This window comes from Ranitomeya imitator, chromosome 2 (assembly GCF_032444005.1).
Source record: "Ranitomeya imitator isolate aRanImi1 chromosome 2, aRanImi1.pri, whole genome shotgun sequence".
In the NCBI taxonomy this organism is placed as follows: Eukaryota; Metazoa; Chordata; class Amphibia; order Anura; family Dendrobatidae; genus Ranitomeya; species Ranitomeya imitator.
Window position 1 is genome coordinate 179,114,116 of NC_091283.1, and position 15,188 is coordinate 179,129,303.

Genomic DNA, 15,188 nt, shown 5'->3' on the forward strand with positions numbered 1-15,188 from the left:
GCCAGGGACTAGGATGCGCTACAACCACTAGATGCCAAGGACTAGGATGCTCTACAACCACTAGAATCCTGGGACTGTGGGGGGCAGTACAACCATTAGCTGCCAGGGACTAGGATGCGCTACACCAACTACCCGCCAGGGACTAGGATGCGCTACAACCACTAGATGCCAAGAACTAGGATGCGCTACAAACACTAGCTGCCAGGGACTAGGATGCGCTACACCAACTAGACGCCAAGGACTAGGATGCACTACAACCACTAGCTGCCAGGGACTAGGATGCGCTACACCAACTACCCACCAGGGACTAGGATGCGCTACACCAACTAGCCGCCAAGGACTAGGATGCGCTACACCCACTAGCTGCCAGGGACTAGGATGCGCTACACCCACTAGCCGCCAAGGACTAGCATGCGCTACACCAACTAGACGCCAGGGACTAGGATGTGCTACAACCACTAGCCGCCAGGGACTACGATGCGCTACACCAACTAGACGCCAGGGACTAGGATGCGCTACACCCACTAGCCGCCAAGGACTAGGATGCGCTACAACCACTAGCTGCCAGGGACTAGGATGCGCTACACCAACTAGACGCCAAGGACTAGGATGCGCTACAACCACTAGCTGCCAGGGACTAGGATGCGCTACACCAACTAGCCGCCAGGGACTAGGATGCGCTACACCAACTAGACGCCAAGGACTAGGATGGTCTACAACAACTAGCGGCCAGGGACTAGGATGCTCTACAACCACTAGATGCCAGGGACTAGGATGTGCTACAACCAATAGCAGCCACGGACAAGGATGCGCTACACCCAATAGCCGCCAGGGACTAGGATGCTCTATACCAACTAGACGCCAAAGACTAGGATGCCCTTCAACCACTAGACCCCAGGGACTAGAATGCACTACATCCACTAACTGCCATGGACTAGAATGCGCGCTACACCCACTAGACGCCAGGGAGTAGGATGCGCTACAACCACTAGACTCCAGGCAATAGGATGCGCTACCACCACTAGCCGCCAGGGACTAGGATGCGCTACAACCACTAGCCGCCAGGGACTAGGATGCGCTACAACGACTAGCCGCCAGGTACTAGGATGTGCTACACCCACTAGCTGCCAGGGACTAGAATGCACTACAACCACTAGACGCCAAGCACTAGGATGCTCTAAAACTACTAGACTCCTGGGACTGTGGGGGTGGTACAACCACTAGCTGCCACGGACTAGGGTGCGCTGCACCCATAAGATGTCAAGGACTAGGATGCGCTACACCCATAAGATGTCAAGGACTAGGATGCGCTACAACCACTAGACTCTTGGGACTGTGGGAGGCGGCACAACCACTAGCTGCCACGGACTTGGGTGCGCTACACCCACTAGACGCCAGGGACTAGGATGCACTACACCCAACTAGACGCAAGGGACTAGGATGCGCTACAACCACTAGCCGCCACGGACAAGGATGCGCTACACCCACTAGCCGCCAGGGACTAGGATGCGCTACACCCACTAGCCACCAGGGACTAAGATGCGCTACAAACACTAGCCACCAGGGACTAGGATGCTCTATACCAACTAGACGCCAGGGACTAGGATGCCCTTCAACCACTAGACCCCAGGGACTAGAATGCACTACATCCACTAACTGCCATGGACTAGAATGCGCGCTACACCCAACTAGACGGCAGGCAGTAGGATGCGCTACAGCCACTAGCCGCCAGGGAGTAGGATGCGCTACACCCACTAGACGCCAGGGACTAGGATGCGCGCTACACCCACTAGCCGCCAGGGACTAGGATGCGCTACAACCACTAGCCGCCAGGGACTAGGATGCGCTACAACCACTAGCCGCCAGGGACTAGGATGCTCTACAACCACTAGACTCCAGGCAATAGGATGCGCTACACCCACTAGCCACCAGGGACTAAGATGCTCTATACCAACTAGACGCCAGGGACTAGGATGCCCTTCAACCACTAGACCCCAGGGACTAGAATGCACTACATCCACTAAATGCCATGGACTAGAATGCGCACTACACCCACTAGACGCCAGGGACTAGGATGCGCTACACCAACTAGACGCCAAGGACTAGGATGCGCTACACCCACTAGCCGCCAGGGACTAGGATGCGCTACAACCACTAGATGCCAAGGACTAGGATGCGCTACAACCACTAGCCGCCAGGGACTAGGATGCGCTACAACCACTAGATGCCAAGGACTAGGATGCGCTACACCCACTAGCCGCCAGGGACTAGGATGCGCTACAACCACTAGATGCCAAGGACTAGGATGCGCTACACCCACTAGCCGCCAGGGACTAGGATCCGCTACACCCACTAGCCGCCAGGGACTAGGATGCGCTACACCAACTAGACGCCAAGGACTAGGATGCGCTACACCCACTAGCCGCCAAGGACTAGGATGCGCTACACCAACTAGACGCCAGGGACTAGGATGCGCTACAACCACTAGCCGCCAGGGACTACGATGCGCTACACCAACTAGACGCCAGGGACTAGGATGCGCTACACCCACTAGCCGCCAGGGACTAGGATGCGCTATAACCACTAGATGCCAGGGACTAGGATGCGCTACAACCACTAGACTCCAGGGACTAGGATGCGCTAAAACCACTAGAATCCTGGGACTGTGGGGGGCAGTACAACCATTAGCTGCCAGGGACTAGGATGCGCTACAACCACTAGCCGCCAGGGACTAGTATGCGCTACAACCACTAGCCGCCAGGGACTAGGATGCACTACAACCACTAGCCGCCAAGGACTAGGATGCGCTACACCCACTAGCCGCCAGGGACTAGGATGCGCTACAACCACTAGATGCCAAGGACTAGGATGCGCTACACCCACTAGCCGCCAGGGACTAGGATGCGCTACACCCACTAGCCGCCAGGGACTAGGATGCGCTACACCAACTAGACGCCAAGGACTAGGATGCGCTACACCCACTAGCCGCCAAGGACTAGGATGCGCTACACCAACTAGACGCCAGGGACTAGGATGCGCTACAACCACTAGCCGCCAGGGACTACGATGCGCTACACCAACTAGACGCCAGGGACTAGGATGCGCTACACCCACTAGCCGCCAGGGACTAGGATGCGCTATAACCACTAGATGCCAGGGACTAGGATGCGCTACAACCACTAGACTCCAGGGACTAGGATGCGCTAAAACCACTAGAATCCTGGGACTGTGGGGGGCAGTACAACCATTAGCTGCCAGGGACTAGGATGCGCTACAACCACTAGCCGCCAGGGACTAGGATGCGCTACAACCACTAGCCGCCAGGGACTAGGATGCACTACAACCACTAGCCGCCAAGGACTAGGATGCGATACACCCACTAGCCGCCAGGGACTAGGATGCGCTACAACCACTAGATGCCAAAGACTAGGATGCGCTACACCCACTAGCCGCCAGGGACTAGGATGCGCTACACCCACTAGCCGCCAGGGACTAGGATGCGCTACACCAACTAGACGCCAAGGACTAGGATGCGCTACACCCACTAGCCGCCAGGGACTAGGATGCGCTACAACCACTAGAAGCCAAGGACTAGGATGCGCTACAACCACTAGCCGCCAGGGACTAGGATGCGCTACAACCACTAGATGCCAAGGACTAGGATGCGCTACACCCACTAGCCGCCAGGGACTAGGATGCGCTACAACCACTAGATGCCAAGGACTAGGATGCGCTACACCCACTAGCCGCCAGGGACTAGGATCCGCTACACCCACTAGCCGCCAGGGACTAGGATGCGCTACACCAACTAGACGCCAAGGACTAGGATGCGCTACACCCACTAGCCGCCAAGGACTAGGATGCGCTACACCAACTAGACGCCAGGGACTAGGATGCGCTACAACCACTAGCCGCCAGGGACTACGATGCGCTACACCAACTAGACGCCAGGGACTAGGATGCGCTACACCCACTAGCCGCCAGGGACTAGGATGCGCTATAACCACTAGATGCCAGGGACTAGGATGCGCTACAACCACTAGACTCCAGGGACTAGGATGCGCTAAAACCACTAGAATCCTGGGACTGTGGGGGGCAGTACAACCATTAGCTGCCAGGGACTAGGATGCGCTACAACCACTAGCCGCCAGGGACTAGTATGCGCTACAACCACTAGCCGCCAGGGACTAGGATGCACTACAACCACTAGCCGCCAAGGACTAGGATGCGCTACACCCACTAGCCGCCAGGGACTAGGATGCGCTACAACCACTAGATGCCAAGGACTAGGATGCGCTACACCCACTAGCCGCCAGGGACTAGGATGCGCTACACCCACTAGCCGCCAGGGACTAGGATGCGCTACACCAACTAGACGCCAAGGACTAGGATGCGCTACACCCACTAGCCGCCAAGGACTAGGATGCGCTACACCAACTAGACGCCAGGGACTAGGATGCGCTACAACCACTAGCCGCCAGGGACTACGATGCGCTACACCAACTAGACGCCAGGGACTAGGATGCGCTACACCCACTAGCCGCCAGGGACTAGGATGCGCTATAACCACTAGATGCCAGGGACTAGGATGCGCTACAACCACTAGACTCCAGGGACTAGGATGCGCTAAAACCACTAGAATCCTGGGACTGTGGGGGGCAGTACAACCATTAGCTGCCAGGGACTAGGATGCGCTACAACCACTAGCCGCCAGGGACTAGGATGCGCTACAACCACTAGCCGCCAGGGACTAGGATGCACTACAACCACTAGCCGCCAAGGACTAGGATGCGCTACACCCACTAGCCGCCAGGGACTAGGATGCGCTACAACCACTAGATGCCAAGGACTAGGATGCGCTACACCCACTAGCCGCCAGGGACTAGGATGCGCTACACCCACTAGCCGCCAGGGACTAGGATGCGCTACACCAACTAGACGCCAAGGACTAGGATGCGCTACACCCACTAGCCGCCAGGGACTAGGATGCGCTACACCCACTAGACGCCAAGGACTAGGATGCGCTACAACCACTAGCTGCCAGGGACTAGGATGTGCTACACCAACTAGACGCCAAGGACTAGGATGCGCTACAACCACTAGATGCCAAGAACTAGAATGCGCTACAACCACTAGCTGCCAGGGACTAGGATGCGCTACACCAACTACCCACCAGGGACTAGGATGCGCTACACCAACTAGCCGCCAAGGACTAGGATGCGCTACACCCACTAGCCGCCAGGGACTAGCATGCGCTACACCAACTAGACGCCAGGGTCTGGGATGTGCTACAACCACTAGCCGCCAGGGACTACAATGCGCTACACCAACTAGACGCCAGGGACTAGGATGCGCTACACCCACTAGCCGCCAGGGACTAGGATGCGCTATAACCACTAGATGCCAAGGACTATGATGCGCTACAACCACTAGCCGCCAGGGACTAGGATGCGCTACAACCACTAGATGCCAAGGACTAGGATGCGCTACACCCACTAGCCGCCAGGGACTAGGATGCGCTATAACCACTAGATGCCAAGGACTATGATGCGCTACACCCACTAGACGCCAGGGACAAGGATGCGCTACACCAACTAGACGCCAAGGACTAGGATGCGCTACACCCACTAGCCGCCAGGGACTAGGATGCGCTACAACCACTAGATGCCAAGGACTAGGATGCGCTACAACCACTAGCCGCCAGGGACTAGGATGCGCTACAACCACTAGATGCCAAGGACTAGGATGCGCTACACCCACTAGCCGCCAGGGACTAGGATGCGCTACAACCACTAGATGCCAAGGACTAGGATGCGCTACACCCACTAGCCGCCAGGGACTACGATGCGCTACACCCACTAGCCGCCAGGGACTACGATGCGCTACACCCACTAGCCGCCAAGGACTAGGATGCGCTACAACCACTAGCCGCCAGGGACTAGGATCCGCTACAACCACTAGCCGCCAGGGACTAGGATGCGCTACAACCACTAGCCGCCAGGTACTAGGATGCACTACAACCACTAGCCGCCAAGGGCTAGGATGCGCTACAACCACTAGCCGCCAGAGACTAGGATTCGCTACACTAACTAGACGCCAAGGACTAGGATGCGCTACAACCACTAGCTGCCAGGGACTAGGATGCGCTACAACCACTAGATGCCAAGGACTAGGATGCTCTACAACCACTAGAATCCTGGGACTGTGGGGGGCAGTACAACCATTAGCTGCCAGGGACTAGGATGCGCTACACCAACTACCCGCCAGGGACTAGGATGCGCTACAACCACTAGATGCCAAGAACTAGGATGCGCTACAAACACTAGCTGCCAGGGACTAGGATGCGCTACACCAACTAGACGCCAAGGACTAGGATGCACTACAACCACTAGCTGCCAGGGACTAGGATGCGCTACACCAACTACCCACCAGGGACTAGGATGCGCTACACCAACTAGCCGCCAAGGACTAGGATGCGCTACACCCACTAGCTGCCAGGGACTAGGATGCGCTACACCCACTAGCCGCCAAGGACTAGCATGCGCTACACCAACTAGACGCCAGGGACTAGGATGTGCTACAACCACTAGCCGCCAGGGACTACGATGCGCTACACCAACTAGACGCCAGGGACTAGGATGCGCTACACCCACTAGCCGCCAAGGACTAGGATGCGCTACAACCACTAGCTGCCAGGGACTAGGATGCGCTACACCAACTAGACGCCAAGGACTAGGATGCGCTACAACCACTAGCTGCCAGGGACTAGGATGCGCTACACCAACTAGCCGCCAGGGACTAGGATGCGCTACACCAACTAGACGCCAAGGACTAGGATGGTCTACAACAACTAGCGGCCAGGGACTAGGATGCTCTACAACCACTAGATGCCAGGGACTAGGATGTGCTACAACCAATAGCAGCCACGGACAAGGATGCGCTACACCCAATAGCCGCCAGGGACTAGGATGCTCTATACCAACTAGACGCCAAAGACTAGGATGCCCTTCAACCACTAGACCCCAGGGACTAGAATGCACTACATCCACTAACTGCCATGGACTAGAATGCGCGCTACACCCACTAGACGCCAGGGAGTAGGATGCGCTACAACCACTAGACTCCAGGCAATAGGATGCGCTACCACCACTAGCCGCCAGGGACTAGGATGCGCTACAACCACTAGCCGCCAGGGACTAGGATGCGCTACAACGACTAGCCGCCAGGTACTAGGATGTGCTACACCCACTAGCTGCCAGGGACTAGAATGCACTACAACCACTAGACGCCAAGCACTAGGATGCTCTAAAACTACTAGACTCCTGGGACTGTGGGGGTGGTACAACCACTAGCTGCCACGGACTAGGGTGCGCTGCACCCATAAGATGTCAAGGACTAGGATGCGCTACACCCATAAGATGTCAAGGACTAGGATGCGCTACAACCACTAGACTCTTGGGACTGTGGGAGGCGGCACAACCACTAGCTGCCACGGACTTGGGTGCGCTACACCCACTAGACGCCAGGGACTAGGATGCACTACACCCAACTAGACGCAAGGGACTAGGATGCGCTACAACCACTAGCCGCCACGGACAAGGATGCGCTACACCCACTAGCCGCCAGGGACTAGGATGCGCTACACCCACTAGCCACCAGGGACTAAGATGCGCTACAAACACTAGCCACCAGGGACTAGGATGCTCTATACCAACTAGACGCCAGGGACTAGGATGCCCTTCAACCACTAGACCCCAGGGACTAGAATGCACTACATCCACTAACTGCCATGGACTAGAATGCGCGCTACACCCAACTAGACGGCAGGCAGTAGGATGCGCTACAGCCACTAGCCGCCAGGGAGTAGGATGCGCTACACCCACTAGACGCCAGGGACTAGGATGCGCGCTACACCCACTAGCCGCCAGGGACTAGGATGCGCTACAACCACTAGCCGCCAGGGACTAGGATGCGCTACAACCACTAGCCGCCAGGGACTAGGATGCTCTACAACCACTAGACTCCAGGCAATAGGATGCGCTACACCCACTAGCCACCAGGGACTAAGATGCTCTATACCAACTAGACGCCAGGGACTAGGATGCCCTTCAACCACTAGACCCCAGGGACTAGAATGCACTACATCCACTAAATGCCATGGACTAGAATGCGCACTACACCCACTAGACGCCAGGGACTAGGATGCGCTACACCAACTAGACGCCAAGGACTAGGATGCGCTACACCCACTAGCCGCCAGGGACTAGGATGCGCTACAACCACTAGATGCCAAGGACTAGGATGCGCTACAACCACTAGCCGCCAGGGACTAGGATGCGCTACAACCACTAGATGCCAAGGACTAGGATGCGCTACACCCACTAGCCGCCAGGGACTAGGATGCGCTACAACCACTAGATGCCAAGGACTAGGATGCGCTACACCCACTAGCCGCCAGGGACTAGGATCCGCTACACCCACTAGCCGCCAGGGACTAGGATGCGCTACACCAACTAGACGCCAAGGACTAGGATGCGCTACACCCACTAGCCGCCAAGGACTAGGATGCGCTACACCAACTAGACGCCAGGGACTAGGATGCGCTACAACCACTAGCCGCCAGGGACTACGATGCGCTACACCAACTAGACGCCAGGGACTAGGATGCGCTACACCCACTAGCCGCCAGGGACTAGGATGCGCTATAACCACTAGATGCCAGGGACTAGGATGCGCTACAACCACTAGACTCCAGGGACTAGGATGCGCTAAAACCACTAGAATCCTGGGACTGTGGGGGGCAGTACAACCATTAGCTGCCAGGGACTAGGATGCGCTACAACCACTAGCCGCCAGGGACTAGTATGCGCTACAACCACTAGCCGCCAGGGACTAGGATGCACTACAACCACTAGCCGCCAAGGACTAGGATGCGCTACACCCACTAGCCGCCAGGGACTAGGATGCGCTACAACCACTAGATGCCAAGGACTAGGATGCGCTACACCCACTAGCCGCCAGGGACTAGGATGCGCTACACCCACTAGCCGCCAGGGACTAGGATGCGCTACACCAACTAGACGCCAAGGACTAGGATGCGCTACACCCACTAGCCGCCAAGGACTAGGATGCGCTACACCAACTAGACGCCAGGGACTAGGATGCGCTACAACCACTAGCCGCCAGGGACTACGATGCGCTACACCAACTAGACGCCAGGGACTAGGATGCGCTACACCCACTAGCCGCCAGGGACTAGGATGCGCTATAACCACTAGATGCCAGGGACTAGGATGCGCTACAACCACTAGACTCCAGGGACTAGGATGCGCTAAAACCACTAGAATCCTGGGACTGTGGGGGGCAGTACAACCATTAGCTGCCAGGGACTAGGATGCGCTACAACCACTAGCCGCCAGGGACTAGGATGCGCTACAACCACTAGCCGCCAGGGACTAGGATGCACTACAACCACTAGCCGCCAAGGACTAGGATGCGATACACCCACTAGCCGCCAGGGACTAGGATGCGCTACAACCACTAGATGCCAAAGACTAGGATGCGCTACACCCACTAGCCGCCAGGGACTAGGATGCGCTACACCCACTAGCCGCCAGGGACTAGGATGCGCTACACCAACTAGACGCCAAGGACTAGGATGCGCTACACCCACTAGCCGCCAGGGACTAGGATGCGCTACAACCACTAGAAGCCAAGGACTAGGATGCGCTACAACCACTAGCCGCCAGGGACTAGGATGCGCTACAACCACTAGATGCCAAGGACTAGGATGCGCTACACCCACTAGCCGCCAGGGACTAGGATGCGCTACAACCACTAGATGCCAAGGACTAGGATGCGCTACACCCACTAGCCGCCAGGGACTAGGATCCGCTACACCCACTAGCCGCCAGGGACTAGGATGCGCTACACCAACTAGACGCCAAGGACTAGGATGCGCTACACCCACTAGCCGCCAAGGACTAGGATGCGCTACACCAACTAGACGCCAGGGACTAGGATGCGCTACAACCACTAGCCGCCAGGGACTACGATGCGCTACACCAACTAGACGCCAGGGACTAGGATGCGCTACACCCACTAGCCGCCAGGGACTAGGATGCGCTATAACCACTAGATGCCAGGGACTAGGATGCGCTACAACCACTAGACTCCAGGGACTAGGATGCGCTAAAACCACTAGAATCCTGGGACTGTGGGGGGCAGTACAACCATTAGCTGCCAGGGACTAGGATGCGCTACAACCACTAGCCGCCAGGGACTAGTATGCGCTACAACCACTAGCCGCCAGGGACTAGGATGCACTACAACCACTAGCCGCCAAGGACTAGGATGCGCTACACCCACTAGCCGCCAGGGACTAGGATGCGCTACAACCACTAGATGCCAAGGACTAGGATGCGCTACACCCACTAGCCGCCAGGGACTAGGATGCGCTACACCCACTAGCCGCCAGGGACTAGGATGCGCTACACCAACTAGACGCCAAGGACTAGGATGCGCTACACCCACTAGCCGCCAAGGACTAGGATGCGCTACACCAACTAGACGCCAGGGACTAGGATGCGCTACAACCACTAGCCGCCAGGGACTACGATGCGCTACACCAACTAGACGCCAGGGACTAGGATGCGCTACACCCACTAGCCGCCAGGGACTAGGATGCGCTATAACCACTAGATGCCAGGGACTAGGATGCGCTACAACCACTAGACTCCAGGGACTAGGATGCGCTAAAACCACTAGAATCCTGGGACTGTGGGGGGCAGTACAACCATTAGCTGCCAGGGACTAGGATGCGCTACAACCACTAGCCGCCAGGGACTAGGATGCGCTACAACCACTAGCCGCCAGGGACTAGGATGCACTACAACCACTAGCCGCCAAGGACTAGGATGCGCTACACCCACTAGCCGCCAGGGACTAGGATGCGCTACAACCACTAGATGCCAAGGACTAGGATGCGCTACACCCACTAGCCGCCAGGGACTAGGATGCGCTACACCCACTAGCCGCCAGGGACTAGGATGCGCTACACCAACTAGACGCCAAGGACTAGGATGCGCTACACCCACTAGCCGCCAGGGACTAGGATGCGCTACACCCACTAGACGCCAAGGACTAGGATGCGCTACAACCACTAGCTGCCAGGGACTAGGATGTGCTACACCAACTAGACGCCAAGGACTAGGATGCGCTACAACCACTAGATGCCAAGAACTAGAATGCGCTACAACCACTAGCTGCCAGGGACTAGGATGCGCTACACCAACTACCCACCAGGGACTAGGATGCGCTACACCAACTAGCCGCCAAGGACTAGGATGCGCTACACCCACTAGCCGCCAGGGACTAGCATGCGCTACACCAACTAGACGCCAGGGTCTGGGATGTGCTACAACCACTAGCCGCCAGGGACTACAATGCGCTACACCAACTAGACGCCAGGGACTAGGATGCGCTACACCCACTAGCCGCCAGGGACTAGGATGCGCTATAACCACTAGATGCCAAGGACTATGATGCGCTACAACCACTAGCCGCCAGGGACTAGGATGCGCTACAACCACTAGATGCCAAGGACTAGGATGCGCTACACCCACTAGCCGCCAGGGACTAGGATGCGCTATAACCACTAGATGCCAAGGACTATGATGCGCTACACCCACTAGACGCCAGGGACAAGGATGCGCTACACCAACTAGACGCCAAGGACTAGGATGCGCTACACCCACTAGCCGCCAGGGACTAGGATGCGCTACAACCACTAGATGCCAAGGACTAGGATGCGCTACAACCACTAGCCGCCAGGGACTAGGATGCGCTACAACCACTAGATGCCAAGGACTAGGATGCGCTACACCCACTAGCCGCCAGGGACTAGGATGCGCTACAACCACTAGATGCCAAGGACTAGGATGCGCTACACCCACTAGCCGCCAGGGACTACGATGCGCTACACCCACTAGCCGCCAGGGACTACGATGCGCTACACCCACTAGCCGCCAAGGACTAGGATGCGCTACAACCACTAGCCGCCAGGGACTAGGATCCGCTACAACCACTAGCCGCCAGGGACTAGGATGCGCTACAACCACTAGCCGCCAGGTACTAGGATGCACTACAACCACTAGCCGCCAAGGGCTAGGATGCGCTACACCCACTAGCCGCCAAGGACTAGCATGCGCTACACCAACTAGACGCCAGGGACTAGGATGTGCTACAACCACTAGCCGCCAAGGACTAGGATGCGCTACACCCACTAGCCGCCAGGGACTAGGATGCGCTACAACCACTAGATGCCAAGGACTAGGATGCGCTACAACCACTAGCCGCCAGGGACTAGAATGCACTACAACCACTAGACGCCAAGCACTAGGATGCTCTAAAACTACTAGACTCCTGGGACTGTGGGGGTGGTACAACCACTAGCTGCCACGGACTAGGGTGCGCTGCACCCATAAGATGTCAAGGACTAGGATGCGCTACACCCATAAGATGTCAAGGACTAGGATGCGCTACAACCACTAGACTCTTGGGACTGTGGGAGGCGGCACAACCACTAGCTGCCACGGACTTGGGTGCGCTACACCCACTAGACGCCAGGGACTAGGATGCACTACACCCAACTAGACGCAAGGGACTAGGATGCGCTACAACCACTAGCCGCCACGGACAAGGATGCGCTACACCCACTAGCCGCCAGGGACTAGGATGCGCTACACCCACTAGCCACCAGGGACTAAGATGCGCTACAAACACTAGCCACCAGGGACTAGGATGCTCTATACCAACTAGACGCCAGGGACTAGGATGCCCTTCAACCACTAGACCCCAGGGACTAGAATGCACTACATCCACTAACTGCCATGGACTAGAATGCGCGCTACACCCAACTAGACGGCAGGCAGTAGGATGCGCTACAGCCACTAGCCGCCAGGGAGTAGGATGCGCTACACCCACTAGACGCCAGGGACTAGGATGCGCGCTACACCCACTAGCCGCCAGGGACTAGGATGCGCTACAACCACTAGCCGCCAGGGACTAGGATGCGCTACAACCACTAGCCGCCAGGGACTAGGATGCTCTACAACCACTAGACTCCAGGCAATAGGATGCGCTACACCCACTAGCCACCAGGGACTAAGATGCTCTATACCAACTAGACGCCAGGGACTAGGATGCCCTTCAACCACTAGACCCCAGGGACTAGAATGCACTACATCCACTAAATGCCATGGACTAGAATGCGCACTACACCCACTAGACGCCAGGGACTAGGATGCGCTACACCAACTAGACGCCAAGGACTAGGATGCGCTACACCCACTAGCCGCCAGGGACTAGGATGCGCTACAACCACTAGATGCCAAGGACTAGGATGCGCTACAACCACTAGCCGCCAGGGACTAGGATGCGCTACAACCACTAGATGCCAAGGACTAGGATGCGCTACACCCACTAGCCGCCAGGGACTAGGATGCGCTACAACCACTAGATGCCAAGGACTAGGATGCGCTACACCCACTAGCCGCCAGGGACTAGGATCCGCTACACCCACTAGCCGCCAGGGACTAGGATGCGCTACACCAACTAGACGCCAAGGACTAGGATGCGCTACACCCACTAGCCGCCAAGGACTAGGATGCGCTACACCAACTAGACGCCAGGGACTAGGATGCGCTACAACCACTAGCCGCCAGGGACTACGATGCGCTACACCAACTAGACGCCAGGGACTAGGATGCGCTACACCCACTAGCCGCCAGGGACTAGGATGCGCTATAACCACTAGATGCCAGGGACTAGGATGCGCTACAACCACTAGACTCCAGGGACTAGGATGCGCTAAAACCACTAGAATCCTGGGACTGTGGGGGGCAGTACAACCATTAGCTGCCAGGGACTAGGATGCGCTACAACCACTAGCCGCCAGGGACTAGTATGCGCTACAACCACTAGCCGCCAGGGACTAGGATGCACTACAACCACTAGCCGCCAAGGACTAGGATGCGCTACACCCACTAGCCGCCAGGGACTAGGATGCGCTACAACCACTAGATGCCAAGGACTAGGATGCGCTACACCCACTAGCCGCCAGGGACTAGGATGCGCTACACCCACTAGCCGCCAGGGACTAGGATGCGCTACACCAACTAGACGCCAAGGACTAGGATGCGCTACACCCACTAGCCGCCAAGGACTAGGATGCGCTACACCAACTAGACGCCAGGGACTAGGATGCGCTACAACCACTAGCCGCCAGGGACTACGATGCGCTACACCAACTAGACGCCAGGGACTAGGATGCGCTACACCCACTAGCCGCCAGGGACTAGGATGCGCTATAACCACTAGATGCCAGGGACTAGGATGCGCTACAACCACTAGACTCCAGGGACTAGGATGCGCTAAAACCACTAGAATCCTGGGACTGTGGGGGGCAGTACAACCATTAGCTGCCAGGGACTAGGATGCGCTACAACCACTAGCCGCCAGGGACTAGGATGCGCTACAACCACTAGCCGCCAGGGACTAGGATGCACTACAACCACTAGCCGCCAAGGACTAGGATGCGATACACCCACTAGCCGCCAGGGACTAGGATGCGCTACAACCACTAGATGCCAAAGACTAGGATGCGCTACACCCACTAGCCGCCAGGGACTAGGATGCGCTACACCCACTAGCCGCCAGGGACTAGGATGCGCTACACCAACTAGATGCCAAGGACTAGGATGCGCTACACCCACTAGCCGCCAGGGACTAGGATGCGCTACAACCACTAGAAGCCAAGGACTAGGATGCGCTACAACCACTAGCCGCCAGGGACTAGGATGCGCTACAACCACTAGATGCCAAGGACTAGGATGCGCTACACCCACTAGCCGCCAGGGACTAGGATGCGCTACAACCACTAGATGCCAAGGACTAGGATGCGCTACACCCACTAGCCGCCAGGGACTAGGATCCGCTACACCCACTAGCCGCCAGGGACTAGGATGCGCTACACCAACTAGACGCCAAGGACTAGGATGCGCTACACCCACTAGCCGCCAAGGACTAGGATGCGCTACACCAACTAGACGCCAGGGACTAGGATGCGCTACAACCACTAGCCGCCAGGGACTACGATGCGCTACACCAACTAGACGCCAGGGACTAGG